Here is an 18,655-nt window from a genome sequence, read left to right on the forward strand (position 1 = left end):
AACTAGAACAGAACTAGAACAGAACTAGAACAGAACTAGAACAGAACTAGAACAGAACTAGAACTAGAACAGAACTAGAACTAGAACTAGAACTGAACTAGAACTGAACTAGAACTGAACTAGAACTAAACTAAAATTGAACTAGAAAATTTCCTATCTAGTATGTTTCTTATATCTTTCATTTCCTTCTAACAATATCCACCGACAAAGTTTGTTTCTTAAGTCTTTTGTTTTTTTTCTCACATTTGCACACATTCACTCACATTTTAGTTCAAAGAACTACAACTTCCTTAAAAAGAAAATTAATGTTCCCTCTTTTGTTGTATCACGGAAATGAACCATTTTCTCAAGAAATGTGTTTTTGTTTTTTTTTTTTTTGCTACGGTGGCTTTATCTTGCTATTCTTGATGTCATTGTTGGAAGTTGTATTTTTTTTTTTTTTCTTGACTAACGTTCGCTACTAATGGGAGATGTTTACATAGAAAATTTAGTTTCTAGTTAAATATTTTTATATTTTCCTCTTCCATGTTAGTTGAATTATTTTCTTAAGAAAAAATAAAGAGCAGTCAAGCGGCATATTTCAAACATTTCTTTAAGAAAATTTTTACATTTTCTTATATGCAAACGAAAAAGAGGTCAAGCAAATACAAGTTAGGTTAAGACTAGACAAGACAATAGCTTTCAAATGAAATCTAAGCCCAAAAAAAATTACCATGTAAGGGAGTCTAAACCAAGCATTTAAGGTCTGTTTTCAAATGAACACAAAACTTTAGAAACAAAATCTTGATTTAGCCAGAAAACTTAAAAAAAATCAGAATACCAGCTATAAGCGTGAGAATCTAAAGCACAGCTTTTGCTGTAAAATTTGGTAACTAAATAATGAATCTTTGTTTTGCCATAACTTAAGTTTAAAACTGTAACAACAACAACAAAATGTGATGAAAAATGAGTTTCATATTGTTAAGTTAAGCAAATCGTGCGTTGCTTTAAGGGATTTGTACGTTTAACAGAAAGACAGTTCAAAGAAAATACTACAATTTTAAATTGAGGGCTTTTTTTATTAAACTTTGCCATAATAATTTAATGATCTTACAAAACAAAGAAAATAACAAGTTTTATAAAATGTTTATATATTTAAAATTGTTAACAAAATAAATGTCCTTTATTGTTTATAAGTTTCTTTTTTTTTTTTTTTTGTAAAAAAACTGTGACTCATTTATTTTATCTATAAAACTATATATACAAAAACAAAAACTAGGCTTGTTCAGCTGATCGTGTATTTAATAAGAAAAAACCTTTATGTCTATCAATTTTTATTTATTTATGTATTTTGTTTTATTATTAAAAGTTGGTTTTATATTTTTTGGTTTATTGCTCTTTGACCATAAACTTTGTCTTATATTTACAACCGTTTCATATCATTTGCAACAACTGCATGCATGAGCTATGGCCTCAGATATGAAACAAAAAAAAAAAAAAAACAGAAAAAAATTTTATAAGATAAGTTGTGTATTTAATACATAATATAAGGTATTAATAATAACAACAGTTTTTAAAAACAATGTAAAATCTAAACAGGGTCAATTCTGCCATGGTAATGTAAATTTAAATACAATGTTGCTTGGTCTGATTTAATTCATGCAATAATTAGACAATTTCATAAACTACAAACTAGAAACAACCCACAGTTTTCGAAATTTATAGCAAAGTCTATTTCAGTTCCTAGTTCAGTTCTAGTTCACTTCTAGTTAGTTCTAGTTCAGTTCTAGTTCAGTTCTAGTTCAGTTCTCGTTCAGTTCTTCAGTTCTAGTTCAGTTTAGTCTTCTAGTTCAGTTCTAGTTCAGTTCTAGTTCAGTTCTAGTTCAGTTCTAGTTCAGTTCTAGTTCAGTTCTAGTTCAGTTCTGTTCAGTTCTAGTTTCATTTCTAGTTCAGTTCTAGTTCAGTTCTAGTTCAGTTCTAGTTCAGTTCTAGTAGTTCTAGTTCAGTTCTAGTTCAGTTCTAGTTCAGTTCTAGTTCAGTTCTAGTTCAGTTCTAGTTCAGTTTCTAGTTCAGTTCTAGTTCAGTTCTAGTTCAGTTCTAGTTCAGTTCTAGTTCAGTTCTAGTTCAGTTCTAGTTCAGTTCTAGTTCAGTTAGTTCAGTTCTAGTTCAGTTATAGTTCAGTTCTAGTTCAGTTCTAGTTCAGTTCTAGTTCAGTTCTAGTTTAGTTCTAGTTCAGTTCTAGTTCAGTTATGTTCAGTTATAGTTCAGTTATAGTTCAGTTCTAGTTCAGTTCTAGTTCAGTTCTAATTCAGTTCTAGTTCAGTTCTAGTTCAGTTCTAGTTCAGTTCAAGTTCAGTTCTAGTTCAATTCTAGTTCAGTTCTAGTTCAGTTCTACTTCAGTTCTAGTTCAGTTCTAGTTCAGTTCTAGTTCAGTTCTAGTTCAGTTCTAGTTCAGTTCTAGTTCAGTTCTAGTTCAGTTTAGTTCAGTTCTAGTTCAGTTCTAGTTCAGTTTCTAGTTCAGTTCTAGTTCAGTTCTAGTTCAGTTCTAGTTCAGTTCTAGTTCAGTTCTAGTTCAGTTCTAGTTCAGTTCTAGTTCAGTTCTAGTTCAGTTCTAGTTCAGTTCTAGTTCAGTTCTAGTTCAGTTCTAGTTCAGTTCTACGTTCAGTTCTAGTTCAGTTCTAGTTCAGTTCTAGTTCAGTTCTAGTTCAGTTCTAGTTCAGTTCTAGTTCAGTTCTAGTTCAGTTCTAGTTCAGTTTCTAGTTCAGTTCTAGTTCAGTTCTAGTTCAGTTCTAGTTCAGTTCTAGTTCAGTTCTAGTTCAGTTCTAGTTCAGTTCTAGTTCAGTTAGTTCAGTTCTAGTTCAGTTATAGTTCAGTTCTAGTTCAGTTTAAGTGCAGTTCTAGTTCAGTTTCTAGTTCAGTTCTAGGTCAGTTTTAGTTCAGTTCTAGTTCAGTTCTAGTTCAGTTCTAGTCAGTTCTAGTTCAGTTCTAGTTCAGTTCTAGTTCAGTTCTAGTTCAGTTCTAGTTCAGTTCTAGTTCAGTTCTAGTTCAGTTCTAGTTCAGTTCTAGTTCAGTTCTAGTTCAGTTCTAGTTCAGTTCTAGTTCAGTTCTAGTTCAGTTCTAGTTCAGTTCTAGTTCAGTTCTAGTTCAGTTCTAGTTCAGTTCTAGTTCAGTTCTAGTTCAGTTCTAGTTCAGTTCTAGTTCAGTTCTAGTTCAGTTCTAGTTCAGTTCTAGTTCAGTTCTAGTTCAGTTCTAGTTCAGTTCTAGTTCAGTTCTAGTTCAGTTCTAGTTCAGTTCTAGTTCAGTTCTAGTTCAGTTCTAGTTCAGTTCTAGTTCAGTTCTAGTTCAGTTCTAGTTCAGTTCTAGTTCAGTTCAGTTCTAGTTCAGTTATAGTTCTAGTTCAGTTCTGTCAGTTCTAGTTCAGTTTCTAGTTCAGTTCTAGTTCAGTTCTAGTTCAGTTCTAGTTCAGTTCTAGTTCAGTTCTAGTTCAGTTCTAGTTCAGTTCTAGTTCAGTTCTAGTTCAGTTCTAGTTCAGTTCTAGTTCAGTTCTCAGTTCTAGTTCAGTTCTAGTTCAGTTCTAGTTCAGTTCTAGTTCAGTTCTAGTTCAGTTCTAGTTCAGTTCTAGTTCAGTTCTAGTTCAGTTCTAGTTCAGTTCTTTCAGTTAGTTCAGTTCTAGTTCAGTTCTAGTTCAGTTCTAGTCAGTCTAGTTCAGTTCTAGTTCAGTTCTAGTTCAGTTCTAGTTCAGTTCTAGTTCAGTTCTAGTTCAGTTCTAGGTCAGTTTATAGTGCAGTTATAGTTCAGTTCTTGTTCAGTTATAGTTCAGTTATAGTTCAGTTATAGTTCAGTTATAGTGCAATTATAGTTTCAGTTATATTTCAGTTATAGTTCAGTTCTAGTTCAGTTCTAGTTCAGTTCTAGTTCAGTTCTAGTTCAGTTCTAGTTCAGTTCTAGTTCAGTTCTAGTTCAGTTCTAATTCAGTTCTAGTTCAGTTCTAGTTCAGTTCTAGTCAGTTCTAGTTCAGTTTAAGTGCAGTTCTAGTTCAGTTTAAGTGCAGTTCTAGTTCAGTTCTACTTCTATTCTAGCTCACTTGTAGTTAGCTTCTAGTTCTCATCTGATTCACTTCCAATTCGTTTCTAATTCAGTTCCAGTTCTCAAATAAAGTATATACTCCTAGTAATAAATCTTATTATTCTCTAATTTTTATTTTTTAAAGTCTTGTAATATTTTGATAAATTTACTATTAATTGCCTCAACCATTTTACATGCACATTACTGCAAATTTCTAATAATAAATCATGCATTTTGCACACGAAACAACAATAATTACTACACACACTTAACAATTTAATTGGTTAATTTCTTAATTAGACTTAATTAAAAATAAACAAAAAATTATTTCAAATAAATTACAACAAAATCATTTCCTGATCCTTATCATGACACATCCTTTTCTTCTTCTCAAACTCTCATTGCAGATATCCGATTCCCAAAATATCTCACAACCCAATGGCACCCAACAGACACAACGCAAACAATTAGAAGTATTACAAACATGCACTGCTGCTGGCGGAGCATTGCAAGTGATACGACAGACAACATCATCGCGTTGGTCAACGTCCTCGGCCTCAGCATCACCATTATTATTATCGGCAAACACATCACCCATACCACAGCCAGCAAATAGAAATCACCACAACAGTAAACATAGTATTAAACAAAAAACACACACTACCAACAATACCTCCAATATGAAAAACACTACAATTTCCTCATCTTCCTCACCCACCTCCACTCCTTTCATTGCCAATACAACAACATTATTGACTAATGGTTTTAATCATAAACCCCATCATCAGCAACATTATTTTGATCAGTTCCAACAGCAGCAGCAGACGCCACAAGAAAAGTTGCAACAACAACAACAACAATACCCTTATAGTTTAGTTAATGGTATTAGCAGTAGTAGTCGTAATAGAAATTGGCCAGATTTAACGGAAAATATGTCCACATTGGATATTTGTGATAATGATCATGATAATGAGCATGATCATGACAATGATTACATTGTACAAGAACAACAATCAACAGATGATGATCACCAAAGCGACGATAATGACAACGAACATGATGACGATTCATTAAATGAAGACAATAATGATCGTGATCATTATTTATTGAATAAACGTAATAATTTGAAAAACGTCGACTATAGCAAACGTCATTCATTTACGGTATTTGCAAATAGTAACGATGATCATGACTCACATAATCATCATCATCATCACCATAATCCGCACCACAACATCAGCCACAGCAATAATAACTTAAGTCGTGATAGTAGTAGTGGTAGTTGTAGTAATAATAATCAATTATTTCTGTTGGATACGGCGCCAAGTTTAAAGTTAAGTAATCTAATGGTAAGTAGATGATGATTATCGACTTTGGTTTTTTTGCAAATACCATTTGAAAAATTTATATACTCGTATTGTTATTAAGATTTAAGTTAATTTACATGTTAACTTGAAAACAATTACTATTACTATTTCGATTTATTTTTATTTTTCTTTTACGAAATGATCATTAGTTTTCATATTACAAAACGAGGTCAACGTAAAAGTTGTTAATGGTTTTCGACTGAATTATGATGTAAACCGATATTGTTTCTTCTATTGTTTCGTTTTTTATTGCAAAAAAGTTAACAATTTTGATGACATAATTTGAAAATTTCTTTAAGACAAAAACCTGCAAAGAGGAAATAAAGGCTTTTAAATATTATTCAATAGGAAAGATTGTAGTTTATAAAAATCATATCGAATATTTATCTGCCAAGACTTTTAGGGTAATTTTTATTTCAATGATCATCATAATCCATCTCTCCAAAGTTAGTTAAAATAAACTCTTCGAAAGCTAGCTTTAGTCAGTTCTAGTTAGTTCAGTTCAGTTCTAGTTTCTAGTCAGTTCTAGTTCAGTTCTAGTTCAGTTCTAGTTCAGTTCTAGTTCAGTTCTAGTTCAGTTCTAGTTCAGTTCTAGTTCAGTTCTAGTTCCTAGTTCTAGGTTCAGTTCTAGTTCAGTTCTAGTCAGTTCTAGTTCAGTTCTAGTTCAGTTTCTAGTTCAGTTCTAGTTCAGTTCTAGTTCAGTTCTAGTTCAGTTCTAGTTCAGTTCTAGTTTCAGTTCTAGTTCAGTTCTAGTTAGTTCTAGTTCAGTTCTAGTTCAGTTTCTAGTTCAGTTCTAGTTCAGTTCTAGTATCAGTTCTAGTTCAGTTCTAGTTCAGTTCTAGTTCAGTTCTAGTTCAGTTCTAGTTCAGTTCTAGTTCAGTTCTAGTTCAGTTCTAGTTCAGTTCTAGTTCAGTTCTAGTTCAGTTCTAGTTCAGTTCTAGTTCAGTTCTAGTTCAGTTCTAGTTCAGTTCTAGTTCAGTTCTAATTCAGTTCTAGTTCAGTTCTAGTTCAGTTCTAGCTCGGTTCTAGTTCAGTTTTAGTTCAGTTCTAGTTCAGTTCTAGTTAAGTTCTAGTTCAGTCTAGTTCAGTTCTAGTTCAGTTCTAGTTCAGTTCTAGTTCAGTTCTAGTTCAGTTCTAGTTCAGCTTGCCAACAGCATCACTTCCCGACAAAACTATTAATCTACTTTTTGTGAAAACACAACATCAAACACTTTTACCTACAATTTAAAAATTAAACCTTTGACTCCTAAATATCACTTGTCTTCCGAAAACAAATAAATGTAAACTTCCAAAACCTTTTTCATAAAATATTATAGTACATTGAACTTTTTTTTTAATTTTTTTTTTACATAATGCTCAACAAGAAATTATTAAATTTCATTGTTTATAGTCAAGCGTGAAATCAAATGATTGTTATTTAACAAAAATTAAAGAACAAGTTGAAAAAAGTTAAAAGAATAATCACAAGAACCAGCATGAAATGACACCTTTTGCTGTTTAGACTTAAAGAATAAAAGACTAAATGAAACATGATGAGGGAAGAGTAGGAAAGTTTAGTTAATGACTGGTAATTCCGTTCGATTGAAATAAGTCAAGGAGAAAGGAAAATACATAAAAACAAATTTTTTTTTTTAAAGAAAGATCACACCAACGATCATTTATTAACTTAAAATGCCATTAATGTTATTTGTTGTTATTTTAAAAGAAAAAAGCAAAAATAACATTAAACATTTCTTTTTAATGAAATTCTGTCTAAACACCCACAATGTTTTTTTTATTTTGTTTATGTTTTCTTAAATAAATTTAAATAATAACCAACAAAACCGTTAAATGTAAGCTGAAGTTTTATGATAAGGCAGAGTGTAGTGAGTGAGAAAAGTAAAAGGCTAAAGGTTTAATATTGAATTAAGTTTAGTTCTAATTCAGTTCCAGTTCAGTTCTAGTTCAGTTCTAGTTCAGTTCTAGTTCAGTTCTAGTTCAGTTCTAGTTCAGTTCTAGTTAGTTCTAGTTCAGTTCTAGTTCAGTTCTAGTTCAGTTCTAGTTCAGTTCTAGTTCAGTTCTAGTTCAGTTCTAGTTCAGTTCTAGTTCAGTTCTAGTTCAGTTCTAGTTCAGTTCTAGTTCAGTTCTAGTTCTAGTTCACTTCTAGTTCAGTTCTAGTTCTAGTTCAGTTCTAGTTCAGTTCTAGTTCAGTTCTAGTTCAGTTCTAGTTCAGTTCTAGTTCAGTTCTAGTTCAGTTCTAGTTCAGTTCTAGTTCAGTTCTAGTTCAGTTCTAGTTCAGTTCTAGTTCAGTTCTAGTTCAGTTCTAGTTCAGTTCTAGTTCAGTTCTAGTTCAGTTCTAGTTCAGTTCTAGTTTAGTTCTAGTTCAGTTCTAGTTCAGTTCTAGTTCAGTTCTAGTTCAGTTCTAGTTCAGTTCTAGTTCAGTTCTAGTTCAGTTCTAGTTCAGTTCTAGTTCAGTTCTAGTTCAGTTCTAGTTCAGTTCTAGTTCAGTTCTAGTTCAGTTCTAGTTCAGTTCTAGTTCAGTTCTAGTTCAGTTCTAGTTCAGTTCTAGTTCAGTTCTAGTTCAGTTCTAGTTCAGTTCTAGTTCAGTTCTTCTAGTTCAGTTCTAGTTCAGTTCTAGTTCAGTTCTAGTTCAGTTCTAGTTCAGTTCTAGTTCAGTTCTAGTTCAGTTCTAGTTCAGTTCTAGTTCAGTTCTAGTTCAGTTCTAGTTCAGTTCTAGTTCAGTTCTAGTTCAGTTCTAGTTCAGTTCTAGTTCAGTTCTAGTTCAGTTCTAGTTCAGTTCTAGTTCAGTTCTAGTTCATTCTAGTTCAGTTCTAGTTCAGTTCTAGTTCAGTTCTAGTTCAGTTCTAGTTCAGTTCTAGTTCAGTTCTAGTTCAGTTCTAGTTCAGTTTAGTTCAGTTCTAGTTCAGTTCTAGTTCAGTTCTAGTTCAGTTCTAGTTCAGTTCTAGTTCAGTTCTCTTTGTTCTAGTTCAGTTCTAGTTCAGTTCTAGTTCAGTTCTAGTTCAGTTCTAGTTCAGTTCTAGTTCAGTTCTAGTTCAGTTCTAGTTCAGTTCTAGTTCAGTTCTAGTTCAGTTCTAGTTCAGTCTAGTTCAGTTCTAGTTCAGTTCTAGTTCAGTTCTAGTTCAGTTCTAGTTCAGTTCTAGTTCAGTTCTAGTTCAGTTCTAGTTCAGTTCTAGTTCAGTTCTAGTTCAGTTCTAGTTCAGTTCTAGTTCAGTTCTAGTTCAGTTCTAGTTCAGTTCTAGTTCAGTTCTAGTTCAGTTCTAGTTCAGTTCTAGTTTCGTTCAGTTCTAGTTCAGTTCAGTTCTAGTTCAGTTCTAGTTCAGTTCTAGTTCAGTTCTAGTTCAGTTCTAGTTCAGTTCTAGTTCAGTACTAGTTCAGTTCTAGTTCAGTTCTAGTTCAGTTCTAGTTCTAGTTCACTTCTAGTTCAGTTCTAGTTCTAGTTCAGTTCTAGTTCAGTTCTAGTTCAGTTCTAGTTCAGTTCTAGTTCAGTTCTAGTTCAGTTCTAGTTCAGTTCTAGTTCAGTTCTAGTTCAGTTCTAGTTCAGTTCTAGTTCAGTTCTAGTTCAGTTCTAGTTCAGTTCTAGTTCAGTTCTAGTTCAGTTCTAGTTCAGTTCTAGTTCAGTTCTAGTTCAGTTCTAGTTCAGTTCTAGTTCAGTTCTAGTTCAGTTCTAGTTCAGTTCTAGTTCAGTTCTAGTTCAGTTCTAGTTCAGTTCTAGTTCAGTTCAAGTTCAGTTCTAGTTCAGTTCTAGTTCAGTTCTAGTTCAGTTCTAGTTCAGTTCTAGTTCAGTTCTAGTTCTAGTTCAGTTCTAGTTCAGTTCAGTTCTAGTTCAGTTCAGTTCTAGTTCAGTTCTAGTTCAGTTCTAGTTCAGTTCTAGTTCAGTTCTAGTTCAGTTCTAGTTCAGTTCTAGTTCAGTTCTAGTTCAGTTCTAGTTCAGTTTTACTTCAGTTCTACTTCAGTTCTCTATCAGTTCTACTTCAGTTCTACTTCAGTTCTACTTCAGTTCTAGTTCAGTTCTAGTTTAGTTCTTGTTCAGTTCTAGTTCAGTTATATTTAGTAGCTTTTTGCCATCACTGTATACAATCAATCATAAAGATTTTTAGTTTCTGAAAGAAACTAAAGCACCTCAAACAGATTTAAACTCAAAAAATATAAAACAGTTATTCAAAGTCTTCAAACTAAAACTATATGACATTGTTGTCTTTTTCATTATTCATTACAGAAAGTAGTTCCAGCCTATCGAATAGTTCAAATAATTCCACGACTGCATCTCAAGCAACAACGAATTCAACGTCAATGAACACCCACAAGAGTATGGCAACAACAAATAAATAAGCCTACATGCAATTGTTGGCAGCGGCAACAGCAACAATAACATGACAACAACATCATCGACACCATCACCAACAACTACAACAACGACACGACCATCTTGGCAGCAACCTACCTTATATAGACAAAACAGCTACAACAACAGCAGCAACAATTTAATGAAATCACGCGTAGGTGACAATTCAACAAACAATTGTTGTAGCAGCAGCAATCACAGCAGTAGTAGTGATGAATCTCGTTCATATGTTAGTTAAAACTGAAACAGATCTTCGTCATCTACAACAGCAGCAGAGGCAGTCTTCGTCGTCTCCCAATCAACATCATCATCATCAGCAGCAGCAACAGCAAATACATTTTAAACAAACGATAGATGACACCAACGCATTTGCCACATTCATACCATCGTGTCGATTTGGAAAGTTTCCGGCATTATAATATAATGACAACTACAACAACAGCAACGATGCTGCTGCTGTTGATGATGATGGTTTACGGTAATATTATTTTATATAGTTTTTTTTTTAATATTTTTTCTTCATTATCAGCTTCTTGTAACCCCTGCTATACAGCCTTCATAAATTATTTATACCCTAACCTCTATAGTGGGGAAGGTATTTTGAGTTTGTGCTGTTGTTTGTTACGCACAAAAATTTTGTTCTACACCCAATATAAGGACTGAGAATCACTCCTTGAGTCGAATAAGGCATGTCCGTCTGTATGTCTGTCCGTCCGTCTGTCTGTCTGTCTGTCTGTCTGTCTGTCTGTCTGTCTGTCTGTCTGTCTGTCTGTCTGTCTGTCCGTCTGCCTGTCAGTCTGTCTGTCCACCACCTGGCTATCAAGATGTCCATATAAAGCCTTTTGCGTTTGTGCTAATGTATGTTAAGCACAAAAGACTCGATCCTACGCCTTTAGTATACCGATCGACTAAGAATCACTTTCTGAGTAGAGTAAGACATGTCCCTCCGTCTGTCCGTCCGTCCGTCCGTCTGTCTGTCTGTCTGTCTGTCTGTCTGTCCGTCTCTATGTCTGTCTGTCCTTTTGTCTAACCCTGTTTCCATATAACTAGTGTAGGGTATCATATATTCGTCTATGCCCGACTATACATTCCTACTTGTTATTTTCTCTCTTTGGCTTTTTTTGTTTAATGAATGATTTCAGTTCGACTTTTCAATATTATTTTGAGTTTTTTTTTTTTTTGTTATTTTTTCGTTAATGAATAATTTATTTTAAAGTGTTTGGGGGTTTTTTAACAATTATTATTTTACATTTATTTAAGTTTTAATTGTGTTTTCGAGAGGTTTGGTAAGATGATCGCTTAAAAATCAATTTTGTCAAAGCTTAAAACTGTGAATAATAAAATAATGTTAAAAAAAAACAAAATATTGTGAAAATATTTGTCAAAAAATGCCATACATTGGAGTTTTAATTAAGAAAAAGTGTGGGTGATTTATAAGAAAAAAAGTGGGTCTAGTGGAGTTAAATGTGATTTTAAACACTTTCCGAAAATTTCCTGTAATGTCTTTATTTTCTTAAAACACAAATTATACATTCATCAGATCATTGTAGTCGATGGGACAACTGCAATTTGCGGTAAAAAATTCGCAAAATTTGAAAATTTCCTAAAAATAGTTCCCGATAACTTTTGTGTGATTAATAAGTTTTCTAAAACAAATTTCATTCAAATTAAATATTTCAATAGTTTAAGCAATAATTACCTCAATCGTATAAAATTAATTTAAATACGACTTATAGAATTTATTGACTACATATTAATTCTGCTGTCATATTTGTTTCTTTGTGTTGGTGTGAAAAAAATGTGCTAATATGTAAAGTTTTTATTAACTGATTGAGTATTACAAGTGGTTTCAATCCAAAGATTCTGGATAAATGCGTATTTCAATGAGAGAAAGAAAATTACATTAAAATATTTAAAAAGAAATCGAAAGATTTGCTGGATTTCAAGTTTTTTTACTTTTAAAAAGTTGTGTGTCAAGATATCGTTTTCTTAAACAATATGTACATCAACAGAAAGCTCTTCTTAATAACTTTCTTGTGATATACATATTGCCCAACTTCAGCATATAGTATCCATATATAGACAGAAAACTATAAAATATAATAAAAGCAGTGATCGGCAACACTAATACGCTTACAACTATTATTTGTAAAGCAGCTATGTTCCCTTTGAGTTCGTTTTGAGTTTAGCAACGATCAGCTTCGACAAGTACCGGAGGAACGTAGATGAAGTAGCTCTTGAATGTCAACTTCGTGCAACAAAACCAACTCTCTAATTCTTTGAAATATACGAAAAATTTTTAAAACATCAGTTCTAGTTCGGTTCTGGTACAGTTCTAGTTCAGTTCTAGTTCAGTTCTAGTTCAGTTCTAGTTCAGTTCTAGTTCAGTTCTAGTTCAGTTCTAGTTCAGTTCTAGTTCAGTTCTAGTTCAGTTCTAGTTCAGTTCTAGTTCAGTTCTAGTTCAGTTCTAGTTCAGTTCTAGTTCTAGTTCAGTTCTAGTTCAGTTCTAGTTCAGTTCTAGTTCTAGTTCAGTTCTAGTTCAGTTCTAGTTCAGTTCTAGTTCAGTTCTAGTTCAGTTCTAGTTCAGTTTCTAGTTCAGTTCTAGTTCAGTTCTAGTTCAGTTCTAGTTCAGTTCTAGTTCAGTTCTAGTTCAGTTCTAGTTCAGTTCTAGTTCAGTTCTAGTTCAGTTCTAGTTCAGTTCTAGTTCAGTTCTAGTTCAGTTCTAGTTCAGTTCTAGTTCAGTTCTAGTTCAGTTCTAGTTCAGTTCTAGTTCAGTTCTAGTTCAGTTCTAGTTCAGTTCTAGTTCAGTTCTAGTTCAGTTCTAGTTCAGTTCTAGTTCAGTTCTAGTTCAGTTCTAGTTCAGTTCTAGTTCAGTTCTAGTTCAGTTCTAGTTCAGTTCTAGTTCAGTTCTAGTTCAGTTCTAGTTCAGTTCTAGTTCAGTTCTAATTCAGTTCCAGTTCAGTTCTAGTTCAGTTCTAGTTCAGTTCTAGTTCAGTTCTAGTTCAGTTCTAGTTCAGTTCTAGTTCAGTTCTAGTTCAGTTCTAGTTCAGTTCTAGTTCAGTTCTAGTTCAGTTCTAGTTCAGTTCTAGTTCAGTTCTAGTTCAGTTCTAGTTCAGTTCTAGTTCAGTTCTAGTTCAGTTCTAGTTCAGTTCTAGTTCAGTTCTAGTTCAGTTCTAGTTCAGTTCTAGTTCAGTTCTAGTTCAGTTCTAGTTCAGTTCTAGTTCAGTTCTAGTTCAGTTCTAGTTCAGTTCTAGTTCAGTTCTAGTTCAGTTCTAGTTCAGTTCTAGTTCAGTTCTAGTTCAGTTCTAGTTCAGTTCTAGTTCAGTTCTAGTTCAGTTCTAGTTCAGTTCTAGTTCAGTTCTAGTTCAGTTCTAATTCAGTTCCAGTTCAGTTCTAGTTCAGTTCTAGTTCAGTTCTAGTTCAGTTCTAGTTCAGTTCTAGTTCAGTTCTAGTTCAGTTCTAGTTCAGTTCTAGTTCAGTTCTAGTTCAGTTCTAGTTCAGTTCTAGTTCAGTTCTAGTTCAGTTCTAGTTCAGTTCTAGTTCAGTTCTAGTTCAGTTCTAGTTCAGTTCTAGTTCAGTTCTAGTTCAGTTCTAGTTCAGTTCTAGTTCAGTTCTAGTTCAGTTCTAGTTCAGTTCTAGTTCAGTTCTAGTTCAGTTCTAGTTCAGTTCTAGTTCAGTTCTAGTTCAGTTCTAGTTCAGTTCTAGTTCAGTTCTAGTTCAGTTCTAGTTCAGTTCTAGTTCAGTTCTAGTTCAGTTCTAGTTCAGTTCTAGTTCAGTTCTAGTTCAGTTCTAGTTCAGTTCTAGTTCAGTTCTAGTTCAGTTCTAGTTCAGTTCTAGTTCAGTTCTAGTTCAGTTCTAGTTCAGTTCTAGTTCAGTTCTAGTTCAGTTCTAGTTCAGTTCTAGTTCAGTTCTAGTTCAGTTCTAGTTCAGTTCTAGTTCAGTTCTAGTTCAGTTCTAGTTCAGTTCTAGTTCAGTTCTAGTTCTAGTTCAGTTCTAGTTCAGTTCTAGTTCAGTTCTAGTTCTAGTTCAGTTCTAGTTCAGTTCTAGTTCAGTTCTAGTTCAGTTCTAGTTCAGTTCTAGTTCAGTTCTAGTTCAGTTCTAGTTCAGTTCTAGTTCAGTTCTAGTTCAGTTCTAGTTCAGTTCTAGTTCAGTTCTAGTTCAGTTCTAGTTCAGTTCTAGTTCAGTTCTAGTTCAGTTCTAGTTCAGTTCTAGTTCAGTTCTAGTTCAGTTCTAGTTCAGTTCTAGTTCAGTTCTAGTTCAGTTCTAGTTCAGTTCTAGTTCAGTTCTAGTTCAGTTCTAGTTCAGTTCTAGTTCAGTTCTAGTTCAGTTCTAGTTCAGTTCTAGTTCAGTTCTAGTTCAGTTCTAGTTCAGTTCTAGTTCAGTTCTAGTTCAGTTCTAGTTCAGTTCTAGTTCAGTTCTAGTTCAGTTCTAGTTCAGTTCTAATTCAGTTCCATATCAGTTCTAGTTCAGTTCTAGTTCAGTTCTAGTTCAGTTCTAGTTCAGTTCTAGTTCAGTTCTAGTTCAGTTCTAGTTCAGTTCTAGTTCAGTTCTAGTTCAGTTCTAGTTCAGTTCTAGTTCAGTTCTAGTTCAGTTCTAGTTCAGTTCTAGTTCAGTTCTAGTTCAGTTCTAGTTCAGTTCTAGTTCAGTTCTAGTTCAGTTCTAGTTCAGTTCTAGTTCAGTTCTAGTTCAGTTCTAGTTCAGTTCTAGTTCAGTTCTAGTTCAGTTCTAGTTCAGTTCTAGTTCAGTTCTAGTTCAGTTCTAGTTCAGTTCTAGTTCAGTTCTAGTTCAGTTCTAGTTCAGTTCTAGTTCAGTTCTAGTTCAGTTCTAGTTCAGTTCTAGTTCAGTTCTAGTTCAGTTCTAATTCAGTTCCATATCAGTTCTAGTTCAGTTCTAGTTCAGTTCTAGTTCAGTTCTAGTTCAGTTCTAGTTCAGTTCTAGTTCAGTTCTAGTTCAGTTCTAGTTCAGTTCTAGTTCAGTTCTAGTTCAGTTCTAGTTCAGTTCTAGTTCAGTTCTAGTTCAGTTCTAGTTCAGTTCTAGTTCAGTTCTAGTTCAGTTCTAGTTCAGTTCTAGTTCAGTTCTAGTTCAGTTCTAGTTCAGTTCTAGTTCAGTTCTAGTTCAGTTCTAGTTCAGTTCTAGTTCAGTTCTAGTTCAGTTCTAGTTCAGTTCTAGTTCAGTTCTAGTTCAGTTCTAGTTCAGTTCTAGTTCAGTTCTAGTTCAGTTCTAGTTCAGTTCTAGTTCAGTTCTAGTTCAGTTCTAGTTCAGTTCTAGTTCAGTTCTAGTTCAGTTCTAGTTCAGTTCTAGTTCAGTTCTAGTTCAGTTCTAGTTCAGTTCTAGTTCAGTTCTAGTTCAGTTCTAATTCAGTTCCATATCAGTTCTAGTTCAGTTCTAGTTCAGTTCTAGTTCAGTTCTAGTTCAGTTCTAGTTCAGTTCTAGTTCAGTTCTAGTTCAGTTCTAGTTCAGTTCTAGTTCAGTTCTAGTTCAGTTCTAGTTCAGTTCTAGTTCAGTTCTAGTTCAGTTCTAGTTCAGTTCTAGTTCAGTTCTAGTTCAGTTCTAGTTCAGTTCTAGTTCAGTTCTAGTTCAGTTCTAGTTCAGTTCTAGTTCAGTTCTAGTTCAGTTCTAGTTCAGTTCTAGTTCAGTTCTAGTTCAGTTCTAGTTCAGTTCTAGTTCAGTTCTAGTTCAGTTCTAGTTCAGTTCTAGTTCAGTTCTAGTTCAGTTCTAGTTCAGTTCTAGTTCAGTTCTAGTTCAGTTCTAGTTCAGTTCTAGTTCAGTTCTAGTTCAGTTCTAGTTCAGTTCTAGTTCAGTTCTAATTCAGTTCCATATCAGTTCTAGTTCAGTTCTAGTTCAGTTCTAGTTCAGTTCTAGTTCAGTTCTAGTTCAGTTCTAGTTCAGTTCTAGTTCAGTTCTAGTTCAGTTCTAGTTCAGTTCTAGTTCAGTTCTAGTTCAGTTCTAGTTCAGTTCTAGTTCAGTTCTAGTTCAGTTCTAGTTCAGTTCTAGTTCAGTTCTAGTTCAGTTCTAGTTCAGTTCTAGTTCAGTTCTAGTTCAGTTCTAGTTCAGTTCTAGTTCAGTTCTAGTTCAGTTCTAGTTCAGTTCTAGTTCAGTTCTAGTTCAGTTCTAGTTCAGTTCTAGTTCAGTTCTAGTTCAGTTCTAGTTCAGTTCTAGTTCAGTTCTAGTTCAGTTCTAGTTCAGTTCTAGTTCAGTTCTAGTTCAGTCTAGTTCAGTTCTAGTTCAGTTCTAGTTCAGTTCTAGTTCAGTTCTAGTTCAGTTCTAGTTCAGTTCTAGTTCAGTTCTAGTTCAGTTCTAGTTCAGTTCTAGTTCAGTTCTAGTTCAGTTCTAGTTGAGTTCTAGTTCAGTTCTAGTTCAGTTCTAGTTCAGTTCTAGTTCAGTTCTAGTTGAGTTCTAGTTCAGTTCTAGTTCAGTTCTAGTTCAGTTCTAGTTCAGTTCTAGTTCAGTTCTAGTTCAGTTCTAGTTCTAGTGGTTCTAGTTCAGATTCTAGTTCAGTTCCTAGTTCAGTTCTAGTTCAAGTTCTAGTTCCGTTTCTAGTTCAGTTCTAGTTCAGTTCTAGGTTCAGTTCTAGTATCAGTTCTAGATTCAGTTCTAGTTCAAGTTCTAGTTCAGTTCTAGTTCAGTTCTAGTTCAGTTTCAGTTCTAGTTCATAGTTCAGTTCGTAGTTCAGTTCTAGTTCAGTTCTAGTTCAGTTTCTAGTTCAGCTTCTAGTTCAGTTCTAGTTCAGTTCTAGTTCAGTTCTAGTTCAGTTCTATTCCAGTTCTAAATTTTTCACAATTTTCCCACTAAATACTAATCCTAATACTAACATACTAATCCCTAATTTCTTTCATTCTCTTTCCAGACTCTCTTCACGTCATCTGCGAAGGCAACAAATACCCAACGAACCGATAACAAATTCACTACAACGATCACGTTCCATATCCACTGACGACCTCAGCACCGAGTGGGATATACAAGGTGTTGATAGTGAAGAACCAGCCGAGTGGCGACGTGTTAGTAAATTAAGAAGATCTTTTCAATCGTCCACAAAAACCAATCAATCATATAGTTCTCCCTTAACAACAAGACGACCACTCGATTTACCCACTAACTCGGTGAGTGTTTCGAAAATAAGAGCAGAGTTGGAAAACGGGCGCAGACTAAATACCGTAATGCGTAATAATCATGTAGATTTGGCGGCCTTAAGTAGTATATTAAATGGTAACAGTGATAAGGAATGCAAATCACCTTTGACACCCAAACGTAGTTCATTTCTAACGGCCGAGTCACTTAAGGAGATTAGAGGAAAATTGAAGAAGAAATTATCTGATGAATCTTTATATAAGGAAGATTTTCATATTAAACAACCCAATAACGACGCAAATCCCGAGGTGGAACATATAGTAAGTGATCAAACGAATTGAAAAGAAATTACGAAAAAAGTCCTGAAAGGTATAGGGTAACCAATAAGGCGGAAGAAGCTTAGTGGTAAACACACCACCAATAGTTTGGAATCTCGCTTGAAATATAGGGATACTAACTCTACGGACTGGCATATAAGACGTAAATCATATGGTTTTGAAAAATGTCTCCTCCCGAAAAGGCTATGCTAAGAATGGATGCTTCTACGGATAGTGGATTGGGAAGATCGGGAGAATTGCAAAACTGGTCACCCACTTCCGAAGCAGCAGCCGCTAATCGTACTGTGGTACATTTTGGAAGAATCAGCTAAAGTGGCTGCAGTTCCAGCGGTACAAAGACGCTATAGGCCACAGAAATCCTATGAGGAATCAGAAATTCCCCTGAGGAAGATTCGGCGGTATCGAAGAGGCATTCTATAGCGGTGGATGAAAGCCAATATGTTAAAGATAATTCCCGACAGACGACCCAAATACATTTGAATGGTTTCTATGAACCGGGTAACTATTCCAAACTAATACACTCCAGTGAATCCACTACCACTAATGACCGAGGTCAACAGAAACGAGTGGAGTTTAGTAAACTGAAGTACATTTTGCTACCCGAATCGGGACGAGTTAATATAGTGGAAACCGATAGTAAACCACCCACCTACCAATAATTTTCGTAGACGCAGAAGTCGCAGTTCTAGTGTAGGACCCTTACAAAGTCTAGTGAAATCGGCCACTACTGTAACCACCACCGCAACTTCCAACTCCTCTGTAGTGGCCTCTTCCGTGGCTATGCCGGGTTACTTTATTTGGAGATGATAATAGTAAAAAGAAGACAATAGCTTCCACAACAGTAGCTTATCGGGCACCTTTAGTGGGTTCACCCGAACCCAAAGATACTAACGGTATTAATGTTACCGTTACTTTGCCCTCAAACAACGACACGACATTTTCCTATAACGAAAGTTCCACGCAGTAGTTATGCTTCTACTAGTGGTGTTGATACCACCGATTGTGATACCGATGAAATGACCTCTCTAAGAGGTATTTTAAAAAATAAACCCGCTAAACCCAAACCCTATGTATTGGGTGAGAATATCGATAAACCCGATGATCTATGGGGTGTGCAATTGAAACCTGTTAATACTGCAACAAAAACCGAAAGAGGTATATTACAAAACTTCCTAAATAATATGCAAAATTTTTATTTCCAATTTTATCTTTCAGTCTACAAATCCGAATCTCCAACTTTAATGAATACTTTAAGTCAAAATCAGTGCTGAACGTATACAGGAACTAGGCTCAGCTGCTTCAACTCAGTCTAATGGCTTTTCCACAAAAATCAATGTGAGCCTGGGCCATAATGCAGCTGCTAACAATAATTGGGAAGAATCCGGTAAGTTTGAAATTTTAACCAAAATTTTTTTTTGTTTAAATTAGTATTGGTTGCCTTGTCCTAATATTGTGTTTTGTTTTGTATAAAAGTAGTATTTAAATTATAAAAATAA

The 18,655-nt window shown here is 34.2% G+C and overlaps 1 pseudogene; it reads left to right on the forward strand.

The window, feature by feature from the left end:
* LOC119613663 overlaps positions 1-18,607 on the forward strand; it is a 29,577-nt pseudogene extending 10,970 nt beyond the window's left edge.
* Positions 18,608-18,655: the final 48 nt, after the last annotated feature.

This window comes from Lucilia sericata, unplaced genomic scaffold, assembly GCF_015586225.1.
Source record: "Lucilia sericata isolate MDLA Ls3-8-SP2 unplaced genomic scaffold, ASM1558622v1 Contig002237F_arrow, whole genome shotgun sequence".
In the NCBI taxonomy this organism is placed as follows: domain Eukaryota; kingdom Metazoa; phylum Arthropoda; class Insecta; order Diptera; family Calliphoridae; genus Lucilia; species Lucilia sericata.